At 32.6% G+C, this 26,932-nt stretch overlaps 1 long non-coding RNA gene across 1 annotated transcript; it reads right to left on the reverse strand.

The window, feature by feature from the left end:
* Positions 1–440: 440 nt before the first annotated feature.
* On the reverse strand, positions 441–13,671 carry LOC106123129 (uncharacterized). Its single transcript, XR_001228146.1, has 3 exons — positions 13,622–13,671; positions 4,513–4,753; positions 441–803 (listed from the first exon to the last, which is right to left on the reverse strand). It is a non-coding gene; the product is annotated as an uncharacterized LOC106123129 (long non-coding RNA).
* Positions 13,672–26,932: the final 13,261 nt, after the last annotated feature.

The following is a 26,932-nucleotide window of genomic DNA, read 5'->3' on the forward strand; positions in this document are numbered from 1 at the left end:
AACATTTCAAATAATAAATAAAGTTAAACAAACATACAAGGGATTTTTGAAACTAGTTCTAACCAAAAAACTGCGATAATAGAAATTAGTTATTACGACCATAAATTTATATGTGGAAGATGTATAGCCTCTTTAAAATTAAATAACTTTTCCATAAGAATTCGTTATCGATGAGTAAATTTAGTTCAATTATTTTAACAATACAATATTAATCCGTATTTAAATAATAAATACAGTGATATTTCAAGTACACCATTTATCATTTTATATAATTTTGATAATAGTGCGAGTATTCTCGCACTATTATCAAAATTGTAACACATCAGAGTAACATGTTACAGTGTAAAAGTGATTATTTTTTTTTATGTTATAAGCTCTTGGAATTATGTTTACAATAAAATAAAAATTACTTTTAGTCTAATTTTGTATGTTTTTTTTTGCAAATGGACAAAATGTATTTAAAAAAAAAACTTTTTATATACGAAAAATGCTCATGTGATTATCGTTGTTATTTGTCTCAATACTTTAGAAACAATTTTGGAGAATACAACAAGAACGCCTTGGGAGCGTCCGAGCGGCGGAAAATAATTTTATTTAAGTAAAATTGAAAGCGGGCTCGAGTATTTCTTGTACAAATTTTAATATCTCGAGGGGGTAGATACGGCTATTTATATTTTTCCTCCCCATCGTTTCTTTTGGCGATTATTATTCTGTGTTCCGATGGGCCGCGGGAGGGAGGGCCGCCCCTTGGACTCTTTCCTTTTTGCTTCTTAAGTCCATCTTGAGACAGCACAGCGAAATACCTGGAATTGATAATGTCTTCATAATTATTTTTAGAATGTTCGAATTGATTTTACGCTACTTAACGTATACCTGCTTTGAAATTGTTACTGAATCATTACTCCTTACTATATTACAAATGCGAAAATAACTCTGTCTGTCTGTCCTTCTCTCACGCAAAAACTACTTGACCGATATAAATGAAATTTGGTACACAGATATTTTAGAGCCTGAGCAAAAGACAAGACACTAATATAAAACGTAGTCCGGAAGAGCACATAGACTACTATTCTATTTTTAAATTCCGCGCGAACGGAGTCGCGGGCGACAGCTAGTAATTTATTATTTGTGACTTTAGTAAATATTGGCAGTTTATTGGTTCAAAATATAAATAAATAAATGTAAGAAATGGCCATAAAGAAAAATCTATGATCTTTGAAAAACATTACTTTTTAAGGATGTTTACAATCCATTTAAAAGGAAATCTGTAGACATATAACACAATACAGTTTATTTATAGTTTCAGCAAAATCCAATCGTATTCCTATAATTTTTGTTAAAATAAAACTAACGTTTAACGACTCAACATATTGCCCTATTCTCTGGTTCTGTCACTTACCCCTTTTACTGGAAAAAGCGTGGCACCTACCCGGAAGGGGTTCGATATTTAAATATAAGAAGAACAACCCCCTTTTTTCAAGGGGGTGCTGGCCACCCCGCCGCGGATTTATGGATCTGGCCCCGAGATGGCGCGTAATTACTTATCTTTCAAAATACAAATCAATCGCTCTTTAAAACATTCTCGATAACTTCTGTTAAAAACAACAACTTGTAGGTACATCACTAGTCGATCGATACCACATGAAGCCATATAACTAAAAAGGTTATATCTCTTAAAAGATCTGATGAAAGACGTAACTATTTTCGTCGCATAGGTCGACATGTTAGTAACTTTTCGATTGAATTCATATCAACTTTGACGTAGTTCAGGCGAGCAATTGACAAACATTAGTCGTTAAATCTAATCTTACATTTTTCTCTACGCTAATTCCAAAGATCCCATGGAATTACTAAAAAGAAAAACCACAATTTACTGTAATTCTGTAACCTTTCTATGTTTAGGTATAAAAACTTTTAGTTCAGAAGCGCATATTCCTCTAACAAACGACCAATTAAGCGTCAATAGCCTAATGGTTAAGAGTATGGATTTCCGACCACGAGCTCGGGAGTTCGAATCCTGCCATTCGACTATTGTCGTAAACCATATCCTAGCACAAGCCTAGAGCTTCGTTGGAATGGTAAAAGAAATATTAGTAATTTACTAATTAAAAATCTGCTAATATTAAAAAAAATGCTTGTAAGATAAAATTAACCGTTCCACTATTAAAGATCCTAACTAAATGGAATGTTTAATAACGTCCATAATTTTTTATTTCTATGCAATTAAATATTTTATTCAATTTTTTTTATTTACTCACGTTTTATAGCTTAAATAAAATGTCTATTGATCTAATTGTAATTATATTCCACGATAATTTACATTTCTTCAAACACTCATAATTTCACTTACCCCATCGAGACAAGAGGGATGAAGTTACAGAGATGTTTATTATACAAATGCGCTGCTCGTGGAATATTTGATCATCTCTTGAATGATTCCAAAGGGTCGATATTAAGGCTTTAAAGACGTTTTTATTTGGTGTTAGATTTAGATGTCAAGATCTGCAGTACTCAAAGGCATTAAGTGATCGCTAAAGGATCCATATAGAGTAGATTTTTATCCTAAATCTGCTACAAAGGCTTTCTTAAACCTCATAAAAAAAGTTTTATGTAAGTTAAAAATCTATGCTGTTGAAAAGTCACGGGATTCTGTACAGCCATTTTTTAAATTATAATAATTCATCTCAAATTTAACGTGAAACAATTTCAGTAAATAAAAATATGGTTTGTAGTCGTGAAAGATCTCAGTCTGCGTTTAAATTGTTTTATTATACTAAAAGCAATAACTTACAAGTAAACAAACAGCCTTCAAGACGGTAGAGAGAACAAAAATACAATAGTGAAAATAAAACATCTTACTAAAGAGGCTGAGGTAGGCGGGAGGGGGCGGCGCTTTTCTTTTACTAGTCAAAGCTCTCAGCGGGACGTTAGAATAGAGTGGATAATATCGAATTACAACGACAAAAACGAATTTACAAAATAGATTGATTACAATTAGCTGAGAAATTTGATGTTTGTAAATTTGGGATGAAGTTTATTTAGGTCAGTCTTGTCTCTTTGAAACTTTTCTATTGTTACCTGAGCGTCGGTGGCTCAAGCACTTGACTTGCAATCTGCACGTCCTGGGTTCAAAATCCGCCATGTACCTATGAGTTTTTAAATTTCCGATTTTCATATGTAAATTAATCCGACGTTCTTACGGTGAAGGAAAACATCGTGATGCAACCTGCACATATCTGAGATGAAATTCAAAGATATGTGTGTAGTCAACCAACCCGCACTACTAACTTTGGGTAGGCTCTGAGCCCCTCAGTGAGTACGTACAAAGCTTATGAAGAGACCTAAGCTATTGAAAAAGAATAGTTCATGAAACAATCATAGAGTAAATATAAATGAGACTGGACGTTTTAAATAAGATGTTAAAATATCGATCTATGTGGTCTATCTATCTATTCTTATTTTTGCGTGTTACAGATTTCCCATCCCATCTAGAAATACGATACAACTAAAAAATAAAGTATGGTTCTTAAGAGGTTTTGCAAGAGATGAATTTTGACTAGAAGAAACTAGAAGAAGAAAACATTTTATTTCCCCGTCCCTTCCCTCGTCATTGCATCTGAAATTGCGGATATCTATGGGCAGTGGTCTCTTCGCTATTTCGGCGAATTTTTGTGACCACTTTCTCGCTTGCCACCTTATGACATATGTAATAAAAAATTTAGAGTACTTCTGTCTAATATTGGCTGATAATTTTGTGTTAAAAGCATATCCACACTAATCCAGCTCGCAGTTACGTAGCCGGCGAGATGTTTTTTCTCGTTTTATATTAAAATCGGGCGAGTGAAGGAAATTGTCAGACGGATAGGAAATTGGCCGCGCCTCTGCAGTCGTGACCGGTCGACTCTATTGCTTCATAGCTCACAGAATATCATACTTTATCTACTTACTGCAAGAGTTTAAATATTGAATATAATATCAAAACAGAAACACATACTTAAGAATTGTACAGATATGCTTAAATGATTTTTTAAATTTGAATAACTAGCTGTCGCCCTCGTTTCCGTCCGCGGGGTAAAAAAAAACTTAAAAGTGGCCTATGTTCTACATCTGTACCAAATTTTATCAAGATCCGTTGAGCCGTTCCGGAGATACCTTCAATGAAACATCAATCTAAACATTCGCATTTGTAATACTAGTAAGATATTAAGATTAGTTCTCGGATTGTAATATTTATTCGGTATAATGTGTACGATGAGCGAACATACAGGAAATGTCACACTTCATACCAAATGTTTCGGAGCTAATATAATGAAGTGTGTATTATGAAGTATAAAGTGATGAAAATAAACAAAAAGTCATTATATTTAGCGAGTTAAAGTTTATTATATTGTATAAACAAAGAAGTAAATCACTTGTCTTTGAACATGTTATGTTATTATTACTGCTTAAAAACTATCAAAAAACATTAATCTAAACAACATTTTAATGTTTATCATAAATCAAGATACTCACCATCTATTGCATATTATTTTCTTCTCCAATCTTATTGCTGGAGACAGATAGCAACCAGAGAATTAGACCTGCTACTACACTACAATCTTGACTGTTTTCGTCTGTTTTAAAACCAAAGCGGGAGGAGGGATGGTTCAAGTTTTTCTGGTCGTGTATTTATTTTATTTGGAGCGTCATTTCGGCCACGGCTCCCCTTTCTTAGATCGTTCCAGTAGGGCGTCCACTCAGATGTTTTTTTTTTCTGAAAAATAAAAGAAGCACCATCATAAATTAAATTTAAAGTAAATTAACTGAATGTGCCATTTAACAGTGGAAAAGTTACATGCATTGTACATTACAAGCATGTGTAATTAGACCATCTTACTTCTTACTAATATTATAAATGCGAATGTTCGGATGTATGGATGGATGTTTGTGAGAAGGTATCTCTAGAACGGCTTAATGGATCTTAATAAATTTCGCATTGATGTAGAGAACATAGTCTGTAAGAACGCATTAGGCTACTATTATAATTAAATTATTTTTTAAATTCCACATGGACGGAGTCGCGGACGATATACTGGCTGTAAAAACATAATAAAAAAGTCTTTCTCTCCCTATTTTTTTACCATTGTAAGACTTGTTTGTTGTCTTTACTAATTTTGAATTTCTGTAATAAGGTAAAAAATTGAATAATTTATGAAAATATGAAAATTATTTTTTATCCGTCGTGTACACCCTAGCGCCCGGTCCAGTATCCCATCTTTTTGCGAGACTTTCTTCAAATAATTGTATAGATAACGCGGGACAAAGAAACGAACCCCTTCAGCCTGTCACCCCCCTTGGGGTGGGAGGGAGGACATTTTTAGCGTCTTCGTCCCTCTTTGATCAGCGGTCTGACGACGCTGTTAAATTATCCGAAAAAAAAGATGTCTGCTTACGATAAAAAAAAACACAAGTTCGTCACTAACAAAGGTTAAATTATAACCATACCGACAATAGTTAGTCAAATTAGATTTTTAGTACAGTAAATATTTCTTTCCTTACAGCTGTATTTGTAACATATATTGTAAGCTTCTCGATCCAGAAACTTTAACTATGTCAAATCTCTTTCAACTCTTTGCGCGTAATATTCTTTTAAAAGTTAGCGAAGTCTTCGCGTTATCTTACTAATAGATTAATAAATTATAAATGCGAATGTTTAGATGGATGTTTATTTGAGGGTATCTCCTCAACGGCTGAACGGATCTTGATGAAATTTTGATCTTGATGAAATATAGTCTGGAAGAACACGCAGGCAACTAATTAAGGTATTTTAGTTTCACTCCGATGGAGTCGTGGCTGACAACTAGTCTTTACTTTTATTGTGCTCAGGCTTGCGAAATGCGATCTTGACAAATAAATAATCATGTAATTTTTATACAGCAATGTAGTGATACATATAACAAATTTGACGTCCCTTGCATTAATCAGCGGTGGTCAAAGGGTTAAAACACGTGTTTAACTAAACGTTGTATAACTGTTTTTTTCTTGTTTTACAGTTTATGTTTACTTCACAATTTTTATTTTTATTTTAATGCGATCTTAATACTTAAATAAATTAGAAATGTACCAATCTGTAATACATTTATGCTTTCTTTACTCTTAACTTGTTAAGTTTCTGATACGTTGTTTATAACTTCGCAAGATAAACCTGATAACATTAAGATTGATTTGTAGAATATCTTCTAACTATAAGAAAATCAGCAAACAATGTTACATAACTTTCATTAAAAATAAGACTAAACAAGGTTCAAAAAAGTATAACCCTTTCCAAGTAGTATGTCATTACCATTCAAATAAGATTATTTCTGTTATCCCCCCTTTGTAATGAAACACCGATCACCCTCTTTTTTTACTTGGCCGCGTAAAAAAGAGGCATTTATCGAGATAGCCATTGATAGGAAAGAGACGAAAAACGAACCGTCCGTCGAATTTTAATTTTCTTAGTATTTGAATCTTAATTTTTCGCGGGGCGGTCTTCCCTTCTTGTCTCGCGCGGTGCCGGAGATGGTGCCTTTCTTTCACCCCTTTTTTTTAAGGGTGGGGGGTGGCCTTATCTTCCATTGTAGACGGATACCTAAGTATTTTAATTTGTTTCTTGCCCGAGGCCTTCTGTCTGTTTTCTTTTTAATTTGCCTTATTTACAATTAAGTAACGTAGGCTGTAGACATTACGAGAATTCTGTTTACTAAAGTTTTATAATCAAACTTTTATACAACTTTATAAATTTGAATTTATTTTATATTATTTAATCTACATAAAATTTATTTCTATAAACTATTATATGACAATAGAGTTGTTCAAGGAAAGAGTAGGTCTATTAACACGGTACTCCATACACGCATTACGCACGTTGTATTTACTTACACGTGCCTGTCTTCAATACTAAACCCGTGTTTACACTACTGAAATATTTATGTACATCTCTTTCCATGTTTTATATTTTTTCAACAAGTGTTTTTGTATCGGAAACGAACTGTATGCAGTAGGAAACACTCAATAGAAGGTGTTGCATTAATGAGTTGTTCGGGTTATAATTTTTTTTAAACATTTCCGAGTATTAACTATAAGTCAGTCAGTTACTTTATAGATAAATAGTCAGCACAGGTTGGTCACTAGTTAATTACCAAAAGATGGTTTTAAGTCTTGTAAATAGTATTATATTTCAATTCCAAAAGTTCTAACGATCATGTTCAGTTTAATGTAAAAACAAAGTTTAAATGTGCACTAAAACACCTTTGACACCTTTAAAAACTTTTTCCAAATAAATACATAAAAGTTTAAGTGTAAAATTACAAGAATTAGATTAATATTGCATAAAAAAAATCTGCTAAAATATATTAATTTTCATTTCTTAATCTACGTCCAGTTCCAACCTAGATATAACTGAAGGCGGGCGAAGCTGAAATTGTCTTAATTTTTCATCTCGGCGACCGGCGGCCCTCCCCCCGCGACCCCCTCCCTTCCCCCGCCACGATCCCGCTCATAATTGTTTTTAATTTAAGAAGGGAATGAGAAACGGTACTTGTGTTTCTACAAGAAAAATTATACTCGTTACGAGGAAAACCTTGTTAAGAAAAAAAATTAAATAGGTAGAAATTATTTTCAGTACCACGCATATAGTAGCATATACACACTTCTAATATATCTTTTAAAGAAACACGATATAAAGTAACAAATTACTAGCATGTATTATGTTACATACATATATGCTATGCCTCGATGTATCGAAATAGAGAAATCGGAGGTTTTAGAATCGTAACACTTAAAATCCTAAATCTGTCGACTCTCTCTGAGATAGGACCAGTAGTTTTTATTGGTTTTCCTAAATATAAGTTTATTAGTTGCCATGGATATAGTTTAAAAAGGTGCATGAATGTGACTAGTGCATAGCTATTTCGTAGCACATCCGCTACGATTTGAAGACGTACTACGACGTAGTTCTGTTCTACTACGGCTACATGATTAGTCTACGACATAGCTTGTGAAGGCAGTATTTTTATTGTGTTAAATCTTCTGTGCGAAATAAATTTGTTTTGTGTTTTTAAATATAATATTTCATTTAAAAATTACCTAATAGCGTGGTAGGGCGTCGTTCTGGCTAGATTCCAGGGGGCTATGTCTGTCTGCCTCCATCCGTTTCCGGACCTAACTCCCAAAAATATGTTTCAATTTTCCTTTAATGTTTTCTTTGCATTTGGCGTCTTAACAATACCGGGACATTTTATATTCCTCTCGTTAATTTATTACTCCCGACGTAATTATAGTCTGCGGCGAAATTTAATTTATTTAATATTTTTAATTGTTCTGTTATAATTTTATGAACTTATTTATATTTTGTAAAGTTAGTAAGACATAATAATAAGAGTTAATAATAACAAATACTAGTTTACTAATAATATTATAATAGTAATTTATGTCCTATTTTTTATATCATAAGGTGGCAAACGAGCGAGCGGCCACCTGAAATCGCTGAAATAGCAAAGTGACCGTTGCCCATAGACATACGCAATTGCATATTTGATCGACAGAGGATGCAAAGAAAGATAATATTTTAGAATAGAATAGAATATTTGTTTATGTCTAATATTTAAGTCCTAAGTGTAACATTGCAGAAAAAGAAAAATTTTAACACTTTCTATTGCAACTTTTTTTACTTGACGTTTAAGTACATTCTTTATATAAATCGTTACCTAAGGGACGTTTATTATAAAGTTCCAAGTCGAGTTTTTACAAGGGGTCGGCACCCCATTTTATTTTTTATCAGTACTAAATTATAGATGCACGGCACGCGAAAGTACTGGTTTGTTGTGGTATTGAAATTTTCATACATAATTTAAACGAATTTTGTTCAATACATTTTTACAAACAGTAAACAAATGTTGTTTTTATTTATTTTATTAACATTTTATTTTATAATGATTCTTTTACGGTAACAGTTTTTCTTTAATTTCTTATTTACGTTCCTATATAAGTTTCATTGTTTGGAAAAACGATTTTGGTTTTTAATTAAAAACATTTTTATAGAATTTTTTAAAAATTCTTTAATTTTTTATACCTAATAGGAATAAACAATTCCTGTTCCACATGATATTTTTTAATTTATTTGCTATAAATTGATAACAGCTGAAATAATTAAACGCACTTAGGTTTATTTATAAATATTACTTTTTAACTTTTGTATTTTTTTCATATCAAGTAAACCAGTACTTTCGTTACCCTATACCCGATCTGTCCAACCTCCCTTGCAAGGTGGTAACAAAACTTTCGAACTGCGTCCCCCGCGCACGAAAGGGAGAAAAATAAATCTAAATTGGCGCAATCCTTTGAAATCCCCTACTTTTTCTGCCGCCATTTTCGACGAATAATTGCTACCAAGCAACTTAAGAAAGTTCCATTTTATTGGACTGACCTCCGAACTAAATTGAACTTTGTGATAAAGTCGCAAGTTTGATATTTGGAAAACAATTTATACAAGATTTAAAATGGTGATTTAAGAAGTGCATTCGTAGATATATTAATGACTTTTAAATTTCTTTAAAACACACTTTTAAATACATTTGAAACAAGCTGGACTACTAGCCCTACACTAGCAAACATTTTTAGTGCACCTTCACTCTAAAATACTCCGCGGAAAATATTATATTAACAATAGATTCAACCAACAAATTGGTAAAAAAAATATGAGTCAATTTAAAATTATTTCTGAAATGAATTATATTTCAAAGTTACTAGTTATTGTTACTATGTTTCTTTATTAAAAAGGAAGTCATCTTTTAAAATGCCTATGCCCATGAAGGACAGTTTTAACATTATTAGAGCCTTATTGAAACTACGCCGCCGTGTACATCCGGCTGTACCGGAACACGGCTATTACGTCACATCCGGGTAGGCGGAGAGCGCGACCAAGTTCCAAATTAGAGTAATTTTTCACAAAGTGTCTATACAAGAGAAAATGAGGTCACATAGAGAGGTAAAGTAATTCGATTTTCGAACTAGCGGTGAAGTTGATTTATATGATTTTCAATAACGTGAAGTAACTACAAATTATCAAAGACTTTACAAAGGAAGACTGGATATGGCACAGACTAAAAACTACTTTCTTTACTGTATAGTTAAGCAGTTGAATTAGGTTTATTGGGCTGTCGATTGAAGTATAACAAAACTGATGTAATCTAAAGTTATTATATAAATACATATGTATATAATAAGACTTTAGTCTACATAAATGCTATAAAAAAATTAACAAATGTCGAAGGAATATTCTAAAGGGTCATGATAATATTAAACTCCATTTTAAACTCTTTACCCGAAAAGTTTATGGACGAAAATTGAATATTAAAAAGTGTAAAAGTAACACTATTAAAATGTTTGCCACCTCAAACGCAAGGAGTTTTAACTTGGGACGATGAAAAATTCGACTTGCCAACACGGACTGTTGGCAAATTAAAAAGTTTGTGCAACACTTTCGCCGTCAAACTTCAAACTATTTCGCCGCCATTTTGGTTAAGCGTTTAACTTTTTAACATCCACTTTGTCATTACGTTGGGTAATTTAAGCCGCGGACTATGTTTTTGTTTGTAAACAAAATTGATTACAATTTTTGTTTCTTATATATTCAATTTTTTAAATAAGGTTAAGTTTGACTATTTCAAATATACTTTACGCTTAAGTTTTATAACAAATATAGACATTATAATACCTAAATTAAAACTAAATAAATAACAACCTAATTTATATCGTTCGTTTTAACCTGGTCTATGATAATTACACGAAATTACATGTAACTCGAAATCAAATACAAAAAACAATAAGAATACATTCCACTTACGCGCCTGTCTCGACTTATCACGGCCGTGTATCTAAATTACTTCTAACAAGATTGTCTCTAATCCCGGCTGCATTTCCAACTAGACTTCGCTAATCTGCCTCGCCTTTACTCCGCCATTTACAATTCAAACAAAATTAACGACCAATTACGAAAATTAGGCTACATTTGAAATCTTAAGCATAAAGACAAAATTATCCTGTAAAATAGTAAATATTGCTAAGATTCGAAAACTAAAATTATAATAGACTAGCTGTCGCTCGCAATTCCGTCCGCGCAAAATTGAAACATTATTAACTTATGTTTTCTACATATTAACTATGTTCTATATGTATGCCAAATTTCATCGAGATCATTCAGCTGTTCTGGAGATACCTTTAAACAGACATCCATCTAAACATTCGTATTTATAATATTAGTAAGAGAAACATAGCTGACGCTTACTAAATTGTCCGGACGATGAGTTTTCGAACAACCGAAATTGGTATCCAATTATTTGTTTTAATTATTTTTCCATGCAATTTTTATCCAGTTTATATAGTTTATATACCTTTGGGATTGTATTAAGAAAAATCTTGCTTACGTATTTAACTTCGAACAAAACATTGTAATATTTTTGTTTCGTACATTTTAACTGTTACATAATGAGGCATTTATAAACAAATTGTTTCATTTTCACAGAAATTCTCATTCCTTTTAAAATATCTAAGAATTAAAGATAACAAGAAACAAACGGCGTAAAAATATTAATTCGAGGAGGGTGGCCGCCCTCCTTGGTGGATCTCGGAGCTTTTTTGACGCCCACTAGACCTTTTTTCCAAGGGGGAGAGTTTTGCAATTTAAATTTTATCTGTTCATAATGACTGAGACGTTGAATTCAACTGGTCTTAATGCCCCTTTTAGTATATTTCATAAAAATCGTTTTAAGACTACTACAGTCCACTTAAAAATCAAATGTTTCTTTTTCAACAAACAATCACAAGATCGAGAATAACAGTGTTAAATGTTTACAACCTTACAATCTTTTCGCAGCATTTCGGCTGATAAGTTTTATGAGACCAAAGCATATGCGTTGGTTGCCTTTTATAGGATTAGAAAATAAAATGATTTTTATACTTTATAAAGCTAGGGATATCGCATTTAGTAGACGACACACGACGACACAAAATCCGATTACTTCTAACATAAATATATGATAATTATATGTTAATTAACATAAATAGTGTAGTAAAAACGTATTGACATTAATAACTTGTCTGCACGCGGAGGTGAATTTTTCAATTCGCGGCATCCATCACGCGCGAACTTTTGCGCGCCAATTTAACAGTTTAACGTCCGCCATTTGTAATCGACTCGCGAATAAACTTACGCAGTTTCCCGCCGCGCTTTGTTTATGAGAAAATTGTTTCACATTTTGCGTTTTGTAACACAAATTAGACGACACTCGGTGTATTACTCTATGAGTTGCCTAGTTTATTGTAAAGAGAACTAGTTCTCTATAAAAAAGGAAAAACCGGAATATCATTTCGAATTTTGTTTATTAATTTATTATATTTGCAACGCAAGATAGAATACTTAGTTTAAGAAAAACATGCTTTCAAGAATCCGACAAGTTTGAATAAAACAACGAACCTAGTAATTATTGCTGAAACACATAGCAAATATTTGATCATCTTTCTTAACAAAGGTGAAATCAAACGAACGTCTTAGAAATTCATCATTAAAACATTTCTTCCGTTTGCTTAATTAAAAAATCGTGTCGACCGGCAAATAAAATCAATTCCACCCCCTTGGTGCCGGGGTGAGTTTTCCGAGGAGTTTTTCTGCCAGCCCCTTCACCTTTAGACGCTGTCGTAATTATATTTGTGTAATGATTACGAAGTTTTGATGGACTGCTTTAAGCCTTCGCTGAACCCTTTCTCCATTCTATACGTTTATAAAGATATATAAGAGAAAAAATAATATTAATCCATTTGAACTGTATTACAAGAAATTTAGATTAAAAAATGAGTCTTAAAGATGTTCAGTTCGTTGAAAAAGAAATCATTCTTTTCTGTTAATTATTATATTTCATAAATATGTTGTTATATGTTGTACGAATAGAAAAATATATTTAAGAAACATAAAATATGTATAAATCTGCACTATACAGGCATATATACTCTGTGTATAAGACTGATATTAAAAATTAATAACTAATAAGAAATTTCATAGAAAAATATTTAATCTTCCACTACTTCCAAGTTGGCCCACCGCCATGTTGTGCGGGCGGCCCTGAGCCCTGACACCCACTAAGACGCCTACAGAAAAAGCTTTGAATACAAACAAAAATGTCGGCCAATGGCAGACGTCGACGCCGGATAAAAATGTAATCGATTGTGGGGGAGAGGGTGGCGGCAGACATTTTTATATTTTCTCTCATTTATGCAGAACTATAAAATAGGGCAACGTCTTTGAATTCTTTTCAACAAAAAAAATCTAAGCCTACCTTACCGTATTTTTTTATTTGGTCTAGCAAAGGTTTATCTTATAAACATATTTCGTACAGAGAAAAATTCTTTATGTTATTTATGAAGATTGTTTTTATAAAAAAAAAATCATGCGAATAACTAAAAAATATTGACAATTTAACATTCAATTAAATGACATTTTGTAGTTTTTATAAGAAAAGCAAAGGTACGCGAATCATACAGCCAAATTACAAACAGGGTATACAAAAATGTATCAGCCGGTAAGATTTATAAGAAAAAGTTTACTCACTCTGTAATTTTTATAGCACAATTTTATCACAACTATCCAACGACGTGGTCAAAATTCAACTGGTTAGTTAACCCTTTACGTACAGTGGGTCAAAAGCTGTCTTACCGGTTATCTTGTGTTAGGGGCAGCACAAAAGGTAGGAAAGGGTTGACTGGACATAATGGAAGCGACTTCGCATTAAAAAAAAGGTAACGACCACATTGCGCTAATAATAACGGATGGCATTATAATATTTGGACCTATTTAAGTATCCAATGGACTCTATTGTGATTTTTGCGGAACTGACCTAACCGGTTCCGGCGGTTTGTTGGATATCACTAGTGAGGAGACATGTTTGTCGATACGTTGATATAAAAAACATTAAACATTCTGATAGTGGTTAAATCAAGGCTTTAATAAGGTAATTACTGAGTTTAAACTTGTTTAATTTTAATTGTTTTATATAGGTCGTTTTTTTATTATAGATAGTCAATAATATTTTTTTCGTAATAACAAAACTTAATAGTTTAACGAAAGAGATAAATATTATTTTACTTAACAACGTTCTTATTATAATATTTTTAAAGTATAGATCATCATCATCATCATAATAATCAGCTCACTATACATCCCCACTGAGGGGCTCGGAGCCTACCCTAAATTAAGGGTGATTAGACCATAGTCAACCACGCTGGCCAAGTGCGGGTTGGTTGACTTCACACATATCTTTGAATTTCTTCTCAGATATGTGCAGCATCACGATGTTTTCCTTCACCGTAAGAACGTCGAATTAATGTACATATGTTAATCGGAAATCGAAAAACACATTAGTACATAGCGGGATTCTCTATAATCTTTAATTAATTAATAATTTATATTAAGTAACAATTAATCGACATAAATTAAATCAACACTACATTTATAACAACTTTTAATATATCGATATTCGACGTTCCCTAACCCTAACAACTAAAGGGCAGCACGAACGGACAAAATGTAAAAGTACAATTAAAAAAAGGTGAAGAATTGTCCGCAGTGACAATGGAATGAATTTGCATACCGGCATGACCGGTTCTCACGGCTGCAGCCGGTCTGCGCACTGCGCCTAGACGGTATCTTACAAATTAAACAACCCTAGTGATATTCGTAGACACATCTTTGAATCGTAGTACTTTAGTAAAGAAACAAATTTTTATTACTTATATTAGGTATTAGAAATAGGTTTTGTTCTAGATGTGTAGGTTTGAAGCTATGGTTTCTCTGTTTAGTTTTGTTTAGGCGTTTAATTGAATGAAAATAATATTTTTATGTACAAGAATTAGAATAAATTAAAACAGTTATATATTTAAAACAGGTGTTTTTTTGGTATATTATACACCATATTAAACATATGGTGTATAATATACCTATATACAGCGTGTCCCAAAATTCAACGATGAAACGGGGAAAAATACCCCCCGTCTAGTTATCTATCTGGCTATACACCATTACCTTTTTATCGTTGAATTTTGGGACACGATGTATAACAACTGTTCCAATATTTTACGTTATTCATTGACATTATATGTTCATTGACATAAATACGAAAAGTTTTGTGAAAAAGCAAATCATTATATATTCCAAATGTGTTATAGCTAGGAATTTGTCTTTTGGAATTGACAATTATTACTCTATTATATATATAGAAGAAAGTCGTGATAGTTACATTTTTTATTACCGATATGACTGAAAATTAGTGAGGAGGGAGCTTAGAGCCGGGAGACGGACATAGGATACTATTTATTCATTTTTTTTTCGAATTTATGCCTTGAAGATCTGCTTTTTATTTTACTTAAGTCTATATATTAAGATTTTTTATGTGGCGGGCGACAGCTAGTTTCTTATTAAAACAAAAGTCCTATGTTGTCTATCTATCTATATGCAAATGAAAATGATCTTAGAAACGGCTTGACCGATTATGACGCGAAATTCCTGGAATGAAGCTTAGTGTGCGGGAGTAACTTAGGCAATTTTTTTTTTCTTGACGAAGTCGCAGTCAACCTATATCATAATTATAAAGACTTTAATACCATTTGCGGCAGAGTTGTTGAGAGCCTATTGAACTTAAATTGTCTGTTAATATAAAATCAATAATGAGAAATTATAACGAATCTATGAAAACTATTTTTACCTTTATAAGGCTGTAACCATAGACTTTTTATAACAGACATACCTATATCATGAATTTAAACGCTAAAACTTTCCAATATAAAATCCAGTGAAATGTGTGAATATAATTTCTCATATCCAATGAATCCAAGTATTTCCCTGTTTCAAATTTTTGTCTTTATTATGTACCTCAACGAATGACTAGCTATCGCCCGCGACTCCGTCCGCGCGGAATTAACTTAATTAGAAGCGTATGTGCTCTTCAAGACTATTTTGTGCATCTATGCCGAATTTCTGTGAGATCTATGCAGCCGTTCTGGACATACCTTAAAATCCATCCATCTAAACATTCGTATTTATAACATTAGTTAAGTAATTAATAAAAATTAACAAGTAAGATATGAAACAAATTTCTCAGACGTGTCAATCTTTGCATCATCTTTTATAAAGATAACCAACATATTCAATTAAGAACTTGCACCGATGACCCTAAATATACTGAAGACAATAAGATAGGGTCTTAGAAAAATAGATTCGGGTCAAACAGACAGAATGTCTTTGTTATTTAAATTAATTGAATCTTATTATAACGAAGCAAAGGGGCCACCGTTGTAATAACATTTGTTTTTCTTTTTAAATAGTCGGACAAACGGCGATATGCTAAGGGAGAGATCATGAGAAAATTATAAATTATATGGGACAAGTGCTAACGCTACCGAACCGCAATAACATGACTTGAGTCTGATGACGTCATTGTACGTATTGAGGGGATGCAGGGGAAGGGAAAATATTTTCTTTCTGTGCATCCTCTCCTCTCGATTAAAGGTAGTCAACGCATATGCGTATGTCATGGGCAACGGTTACTTCGCTATTTCAGCGATTTCAGGTGGCCGCTCGCTCGTTTGCCACTTTATGATATATGTATATTTGTATAAGAGGACATTTATATTTTGATTTCAATACTGAAATTCCTATGAAAATATTAAAGTAAAGCTTACAAAAAAAACAAACATTCATGCGCATATTAAAATATCAAATATACGCTTCTTGGATAATAATAAAATAGTTAAAATATAAAAATATTAAAAGATGTATTTTACGATCTTATCGCAGCGACATCTGTCGTACAGTAGCACGAGTATACGACTTGTACGCCATCTATGAACGAATAGTTACTTAATTTTTACCGCCATCTATTAACAGTAATATAAAACGTTTGCCTGCCATCTCTTGGTCAAAATTTAAACTATTTTGTACCCTGGTGTTGAATAGTGAAACTAAAATATTTTAATATATTTTTTATTATTTTGGATTCTCACGGCTTTATTATAATCGAAGTGCTATTATTTTTTAATTTTATTTTTATTTTTAAAAAATAGAAACAACAATATCTCATATTTAATCTCAAAACACGTATTCTACTCCTCAATAGATGTCGCGATTAGACTGTGAACGAAGTCGAGAGGTCTTTGAGTTCCGATCTTCAGAGGGCCTGGTCGAGGGAAAGTACTCGTAACGTCCTCGTCAACATTTATATTGGGTTTGTACAGCTTTATTATGCTTCGGCATTGGCAAATCTTATACAAATTTGATATATAATTTTGTTGATTACTTTTCGAATATATTCATAAAAGACCCTAAGAAATGTAAAATCAACAGACAGAGATGCATCTCTGTATTCTCTGATTCAATAATTTCTAGCGAATTTCTTCTATATAAGATATTTCTAAACTAAATTATTTTTATTCCTGAATGTAAATAATATTTAATGAAAATGTATATGTACGTATATGTATGTATATGTAGTGAAGTGTATGTATGTACACTGAACATTTATTTAGGTAATAAATTGAGTTTACAAAAACTAACCAATTATCTACTACAATTATTAACTACACAGACCCGAAGAGAATCTATTAAACCATGATAGAATTAAACTTAAAACTAGAAAAAATAAAAATTCCCGTATAAAACATATCTACCTCTGTCTAGATAATGAGAGCGATGACGCTGTGTTTTGACAGGGATTTTGGTCTCATAAACCAAGGATTAGAAAGTCTTTTGATATCTCAAATACCCATTATGAGGTCAATAACAACTTTATTCTAATAAGAATCTATAAAACATTAAAATGAAACAATACATCAGAATAAACTTACAGTATCAATATTAAAAATCTCAACCAAAAACCACCATATGACCAAATAAACAACATAATAAAGTGCCTCAATAAAAACTCCAATATGCAAACACTCCAGCGATCCCCTGAGTGACGTGCGAAAAATATACAAGCCCTTTTTAAAGGCTACATTAATGTGAAAAGTCAACAACGTGAAAAAAATTAAAAAAAAAGTAAAACACTCCATCGCAAATCGTCGGACAAATTACAGTGTCGGGGGTATAAAAAAAAATATAAAAAATCACGTTAACACGGATGCGGGAACAGTGAATTAATCAGCAGCATAACCCGGGGGATGTGCGGGTAAAAATCTGTTAACCTCCCGCAGTTTTCCGACAAAAAATTGCCTTCGGACACTTAAATGGCCATTTGTATTCTCCGGACCGGCCCGTACGGGGATGGACGGGAAAAATGCCCGTTAAATATGTTCCACGTAGAGGGGAACTGGCTCCGAGATTTACTAGATGAAGTGAGTTTTATTTTTTCGTCTTTCTTTTGTTATTATTGGTAAGGAATACGCTTATGTGACATTTATTGTTTTGTTTAATACTTAGATTGTTTAAAAACAGCCTTATTTGAGTTTGCACGTTTGCTGATTTATTGTTTTTCCTTCCACATTATTATTAGTATAATCGTGAAGAAAATATGAATAGAATCTATATATATAAAAGAAAGTCGTGTTAGTTACACTATTTATAACTCAAGAATGGCTTTACCGATATGGTTGAAAATTGGTGAGGAGGTAGCTTAGAGCCAGGAGACCGACATAGGCTACTATTTATTCTTTTTTTCCAATTTATGACTTGAAGAGCTGCTTTTTATACTTACTAATATGATAAATGCGAATATTTAGATGGATGTGATGTGGATAGATGCTACACTAATTAAGTTTTTTATATATATGTATCCACGCGGACGAAGTCGCGGGCGACAGCTTATAGAGTCAAAAATAACTAAAAGTTGTTTGGCAAAAAGACAGCCAACTCTGGTTTTATATCTCAACTCTTCTTGCACAATTTCAATTTAAACTAGTTTCTCCGTTAATGTGTATTTAGCATGCAATGGATATTTTGTAATTTAATAAATTATGAAATCAACAGAACATGTCTTTATGCCACTAACATACTTGTATAGCCTTCTAATAAGAAACCAAAAACTTAATTCTAAAATCATTAATAGAAGAATTCTTATTTGATTGATAAAAAAGAAAAATAAGAACGAAATCAGTGAAAAACACAGTCCAAAAGTATCTCTCTTCTTTAGCGTAGCTTCCGATTTTAAATCATACGTAAATTATCACCGGTCATATTCTGGAATCGTTCGGAATACAGTAGTGTAAGTCTATATCGCGAGCAACAATCGCGGGCTAACGGGTAAGCGGGCAGCGGGCGAGCGGGCGCTATGCGGGTCTCAGCTTCACATAAATTTTACTGCTATAATCTTAGCAACCGCAAGACTCACTGGGTGGAAATTTTAAGATATACGTTTTATGTAGCGATAGCAAAAACAATAAACTATTAAACAAAATATTATCACAGAAAGAATACTAAAGCTTTCAACAATGAAAAAAAATCGATTGTCATTTTTTTCTATATTTCTTATAAGAAAAGTAGATTAAAACTCAAGGATATAATACTATGTCAGTAATAATAATAAAATCACAACATAATTACGACCCTAACCAAGAGGGGTAGGCTGAAACCACGGACCTCAATTTGGCGCAATCCTGACACTTATCTTGCTTCTTCTAGATGCATACATCTAAGCGTCAAGCACCTAGGTTTCTGGTACTTTTAATACCTTCTTAAGTAATCAAAACAATAATAAATGCTATGTTCGTTATCTTTTTTCCTAACGTTACATAAAGGTATACATAAGGGTCATCGGCACTGACCACGGAAAGAAAAAAACATTAAAAAGCGAACGTATGTGATATGATTGATAAATTTCATTGTATAATATTTTTATTTGTAACATCTATTTTGTAGACCGTACCCGTTTCACTAGGTCAACTTCTTAACAACGTCTTTGAGTTTAATCAAAGGAAATTTCCAATTAAATTGATTACGATCAGGACCAACATCGGAGCGCGGTCCCGACACCGAAATTTATCTGTGTTTATGTTCCACGGAATCATTTTGTAAATTACATAGAAATATTTGTATAATTATAATCTCATAGTGTTCGGGAAGGAAGGGGTGCAATTAATTTTGTATAAAACATTCGTCATCCTTGTCATTATCTTTGACTAAACAAAGATAGCAATATGTTGTTAAAAGAGATTTTGGTCTCAGAAATTCACGATTACTTTACTTGTATATTTTATGTTTAATATGTTTTGGTTTTACATAAAATTGCTTTGACGTTATTTCTAAGACAAAGAAATATGATATTAGAAAAATCTTACAACAAAATAATAAAACATTCTAACAGATGGTTTCTGAGATCTTTGTTTAAAACGTATTTCATTCGTTCTCGTCTCGTTATGTCTGTTTCTTAAAAGTTATGACATATGTTTTAATGAAAATTTAAGTGTCAGAAACCAAAGGTAAATAGCTGAAACAATTCAATTTGTCTCTTCATTAAATTTGTCAAATAAGCTTGTTAAAAAGTTAAATAAAACTTAATTAAACCCGTAAGGTTCTTTATAAAGATTTCTGACGGAACAGAAATTTATTAAATTCCATATTACATAAACAATCAGTCAGGTATTAAAAGTAATTCATAAAAATTAGCCATTAACCATCTTGTTTTTGTTTTTTTTCCTCCATATTAGATGCATGTGGAGGTCTTCCGTCATTCCAGTCATGTCGTCTTTTACGTAATTCATCTCTAGCCTCCAGGCCTAGCTCAGTGCAGCGTATCACATGTAATAGTTTCGTCCTTATAATATGTCCATACCTTGCTAACCTTTTGTCTCTTTATTTCTCTACCACTGGTTTTACAGACTTCTTAAAATATACTTATTTTGTATCTTCTACATTCATGGTATCTCGCACATTAATTTTAAACCCAATCTGATACATAACAGGTTTTATTTATTTATTTAAAAAGGTACATCAAATGCATTTTCAACAAGCACGAGCATGTCAACAAATAGCACCATTCTAATATTATAAATCCGAATGTTTGGATAAATGGATAGATGTTTGTAAGACAAAGACAATAAAGAGAGAGAAATACAAATGACAAGCGTACAACAGCATTCACAAAACAAAGATATAAAGATTGGTCTTATGATGCATTCGTTTTTGGATCCTATGGATTTTTCTCCCTATATATAAAGAAAAATTGTATGTAGGTTAAGTAGTTATACATATTCGTAATAAACCAGATTATATTTATTGATACTATAAATATAACAAATAGTGCGCGTAAAATATTACATTTCTCCCCTGAATATCTCATAAAGCGCCTACATAATCCCACATAGCAATCTACCAACACAGCTACAATGTAGCGACGTAAAACTTCATCATATAAGGAGCTTCCCAAGGCGATATTAATATTAAGATTACACCCTCGCCCCGGGCAGAGCTCGGTGTCGCGTGTTATGCGAAAAGCAGTCTTAAGTATGTTGTTGTAAAGAGGAATTTGGTATGAGTAAGGCGGGCGGTGGCGATGGGTTGGGTAGACTTGGGGCGAATGTAAAAACCACCCCGCGATCGACTTATATGCTGTATCAAGACACACGCGGTACTATATAAGAGAGATGCTGCTGAAAATTTTTAAGGAAATGTAAATAAACACATAAAGCAATCGCTGGTAAAGATAACGAAGTCAGGGTAAACAAACTCCTTCTTCTAAATCGAAAATAACATAACCTATGCTTAATGACACAGAGAAGATACCATCAATGCTCTACCATAAATATATCATGGATTGTGTATATTAGGGAAGTTTGAAGAAGCGTCAATGATCGAGAAATTGTGGAGTAAAAGGTTATTGTGGTTTGGACATGTTATATGGAGGGGTGATGATGATATAAGAAAAAAAAACAAAGGTAGAGGAAGACCAAAAAAAAGTATGGATGTACTGTGTTAAAGAGGATATGCGTAGGAAGGGGGTAGATTCAGATATGACGGCTGATAGTGGTTGTACGGAGGAGTACATATAGTGACCTCCATAGGGATAAGCGCAGGTTGATGATGATAACAGACCATCAATCTAGATGATGGAAGTCTAGTATTTTATCACAAAAAGTAATAATCTAAGTCATTATAAGCTCTACAACAAAAAGTAGATACGTCTTTTTTTTATATATCAGAAGGTGGCAAACGAGCGAGCGGCCACCTGAAATCGCTGAATTAGCGAAGTGACCGTTGCCCATAGTAATACGCAATTGCATATGCGTTGCCTACTTTTAATCGACGGAGGAGAGGATGCACAGAAAGAAAATATTTTCCCTTCCCATGCATCCCCTCAAACAATACGTACAATGACGTCATCAGATTCAAGTCATGTTATTGCGAATAAAGAAAATATTTACGTCAATTAGTTTTCTGTATACATAATTAATTAGTAAGTTTATATGCCAATTTATCGTTTAATTCCTAATATTCATTAACGTACTTCTACGTCGTAGCGGTAGACGCGTCCCCCTTAAAATTTTACCTCGCCCGCTCAGTCGCGGCGCGCGTACTTCGTACATACATATTATATTGCTTTACCTATCGTCTTGCGAACCAAGACAAAGGTAACATTTATTGCCTACCTACGAACAGACTAATAAAATTTAAGATGAACGCTTTCCAATTAATCAGGAGATGAAACTTATGTACATCCAGATATAGATATTCAAGACGTGTAACGTTGAAATATTACTAATATTATATATGCGAATGTTTGGATTGATTTTTGTTTGAACGTCTCTCTAGAATAGATGCATGAATCTCGTTGAAATTTGGCATAGATGTAGAACATAGTCTGGAAAACACATGGGCTACTTATTAATTTTTTTTAATACCTCTCCGACGGAGTCGCGGGTAACTGCTAGTATGGAATATAAATTAACTAAATGTTACGTTAACTAATAAGAAAACGGACATACTGAAATCATGAACTGAAACAAAACATTTATAAGAGATATTCCGCAAAAGCTGAAAGTCTGAAAAGCCCTTATAGCATAACGTTCATTTTTTATTTAAAAAAAGGTATTATTTAATGATGTTTTTGGGTTGTTTTTTTTAATTGTAGAAAAATCCTGTTACCATGACGATTCACTGCATTATTTGTACTCGTATTTTGGTAATAAACACTTAATACTATCGGAAATAATTTGAAGGCTACTCAAATAATATCTCAGAATAGAAAATAACCTATAGTAATTTTTACCAAGAAGTAAAATTCAACTTCGACCACTGTCTACCCTATTAATATATTCATCCGTGATAGTTAACAAGACAAACTATATTCTAAAATATCACGACAATGTAGAGCAAAACCCTATAAAACAGGAAATTACGATGCATGTCGCATCGGCAAAAACGAAAACATTCCCCAAAATTCTCCTGAAAATCCCGCGAAAATTAAAACTAAATCGCGTGACCCGAATCTGTATCACCCTTTTGCCCCCACTATAACGCACACTAGCATTTAAGAGCTATAGGCAACGGCCAGGTATCGCCAACCCTTCATAAGAATTCACTTTTGCAAAAATATACGAATAGTTATACGACGACCCACCCTGGAGTAAGGGGTGGGGGTAAGCAGGAAGTGGGTTGAAGTAGTGGGGTGCTACCGGGCGGGGTGTCTCCTAAAAACGGTTAAGTAGCTCCCCCCCTACCCTCTATAACTATTTTATGTGGTCCCCTTAGAAAGACAGCGGAGATGGGGCGGCCGCGATACGCAGCGGTGTCTGCGCGGTGCGGCGGCGAGGGGAACTAAAATTTTAATACGTCTACTCTGTTAAGAATTCATTGCAGATTTATAATTAAATGGCCCTAATAAGCTTTTGTTTATGTTCATATTTGGAATTTTTTATTTTAAATCATGTACGTAACCATAAAAATTTAAAATTTTATATTTTTTTTTGAATAAGTTCCAATGTTTTTAACAACATTTAAAGTTATTTTATTATTATTAGTACAACTTATAATTAAGAATTTTATATAAAAAAATACCTTAGATTATTTCGTAAGAAAACAACTGTTATGATTAAAAAAACACACTGAAAAAAAAAGTCGATCACTACATATCTGGACTAAAAGGTGTGAGAGAATCAAATAGTTTCAATTCACCTGTACAGTTAAGAGAACAGGTTCTTCATTCTTTCCTAATTACAATAGAGTCTTGAGGGTAAAACTTGTTTTGTTATCTGTTCATGGGAACGTCTACATCTTTTTTCTAAACCTGTTAACATTCTTAAGGGGATTTATATTTAAAAAAAAACTTGAAATATAAAAAAAAATTGCACTTACAATGTTTAAAATCTCTCTTATATCGTGTTAGAAGTTTTAAGTGTATTGATAATTATTTCAAAACATAAGAAAAATAATTCAAACAATCTTTTAAATAATTTTGTAATTATCAGAATATTTGAAAAAGCTGTATATCCATACAAGTACAAACTTAGTAATGAAAACAGCTTATGTTCCAGCTTATAACAGAACAAAATACAAAGCCATTTACTTTACTTTAAGCTCTACACAAACCTTATCTTTCTTTGAAACTTCTGACATTAAAAACAAGTTTAATAAATTATAAGAATAACATTTAATTCACAGAAAATAACAATTATTTTTTCAATATAAAAATTAAATCTCACGGCAATAATTGTCAAGTAAACTAGATTTAATCGGGACAACCCTAAATGTCCGAACAGGTTGGTCAACTAACAAAAAATCGATCGAATTCCCACACAACTCGTCCTTTCCAAAAAACCTGTCGCTAAAGAAAAATACGAAGACAAGATTTAACTTTCTTTTAGGGGAAACTAGATTTTGTGAATTATTTTTGATAAAAGATTTTGTAAGATCACACGTTTTATTGCCTTTAGGGTGTGAATAGAGTAGATTATCTTTTTCAACTAGATCTTTTTCATAAAAGGGGTCGTTGAACAAGGTAATTTTGTAAGACATTCGTCACAGTAGTAAGACGTAAATATGTCAGTTACTTGTGTACTTTAAGCACTGATGTGTGGTTTAAGAAAAAAAAAAGATAAAAAAGAAATCTTCAGAAATAATGTATTTTCTCTATCAAAAAAACAATATTAACGTTTATTTATCTTTAAATGTTGAATGCTGTTTTCTCTCTATAATCTTATACATAAAATTCTCGTGTCATAAGTTAGTTACCCCTCCGAAACAGCTTGACTGATTTTATGACATTTTATATACATATTGAATGCTTTAAGAATTGGCTACTATCAATTTTTTAATCGATAATCTATGAAATTTAAAATACACATTTCCATTTTCGTACTGTCTTACATTGTTACCAAATGTTGAGTATCCCTACGCGGCTGCTTGTACCCATGTAAAAAGCCAACGTCTAAGGCGGCTGATGGGGGTGGCGCGGGAGGGAGGAGTTCCGTGTGTACACCTGCGTTGCGTCTGTGTGCACGGGTCATACAGCCGTGTGCGTTTATATTTTCATTTCAATAGTTTTTAAGTTGCAACCGTGTGCGTTGTGTGGCTGTGTGTGCGTTTATGCCGTATTGATTCCGCCGCTGCGGCGAAGTTGGCAAGAAATTTATTATCTGTGTAAGATTGGCTCACAAGTCCAAGTCAATGGTTCGTTTAGTTCATTGTATTAAAATTCAAACCGCATTATTTTGATCTCTCAGCTGCGTCTATTATTATTAGTAGACTAGATTATAGAAGATTGTTCTTAAAGTTTATTTATAAATGAATATACGTTAGTTGGCCTAATCACCCTTAACTTAGGATAGGCTCTGAGCCCTTCGGTGGGGACGTATAGTGAGCTGATGATGATGATGATATGACATGATGTTGTAATCTTCTAACCTATTTCTAATTGATTTCCGTAATTAGATGGAATGTGTTTTAGTTAAATAATTTAAGTTTAACAGGATGTAGACGTTACCGAACAAAGCGCTTTTGAAGTATTATTAAACTGGGAAATAGATTCAAGGGAACGGTTCTGCGAAAAAAAATAATATTGTCTACAAAGAAATTACGTTTGTACTATATTTTAAGTATCAAAAATAAAAATCTTATTTAATTATTGTTTACCTTATGTATTGTCCAACTACCGTAGGAATAAAGAATTAAATTCATTTCGACTTTTACGTTTATTAATCCCTTTTTATTGGCATTCATCCAATTAATTCAGCGTAGTTAATCCGTTACAAGAATTGAATTTTTTTTTAAATATGTAAAAAAATATTAAAAATCACTTACTTTATAGAGGACTAAAAAAATCGTATTAAAAATGTTAATATGACAAAAGTAACAAAGCATTAAAATGTTGACGATCCCGGATTCCGTTCGCAGGCTCGTGGTTGCGAAAAAGCTTTCGTCTAAGGAGGCGCGGGCGGCGGTGAGGCGGGAGGGGGCGCCATATTTTAAGATGGCTTCCGAGCGCGGGTATCGACGCGCCCGCCCCAACGCCGCGCACGAATTTCCGCACTGATTTGTAATAGCTTAAGCTTTGTAGACCCTTTTTATTACGTCGTATTTTGTCACATAATCACAAAGTTTTGGTATTTGAGATTGCTTCTATTAGGTTTTTTTTTTCTAACAGTTTGAAGCACTGTAACTGTGAAAACAAATTTGAGATGCTGTAATATATTTAGTTTGGCCTTAAAATAAGGAATTTAGGTCACGTTTTATTTTGGAGTATTATTTGTGACGGTTTTAATTTCACTATGTTATTATTAAAAAAGAGATTCGATGTTAATAATAAATGAATGACTTAACGTACATTTATTTAAAAAACTAATAATAACAAGGAATGATTATCATAACAATTATTAATAAATAATATTACAACTATAATTAAATTACTAACAAAAATAAATTACATCTAAATTAAATCTAAAA

Source organism: Papilio xuthus, unplaced genomic scaffold (genome assembly GCF_000836235.2).
Source record: "Papilio xuthus unplaced genomic scaffold, Pxut_1.1 DF826159.1, whole genome shotgun sequence".
NCBI lineage: Eukaryota > Metazoa > Arthropoda > Insecta > Lepidoptera > Papilionidae > Papilio > Papilio xuthus.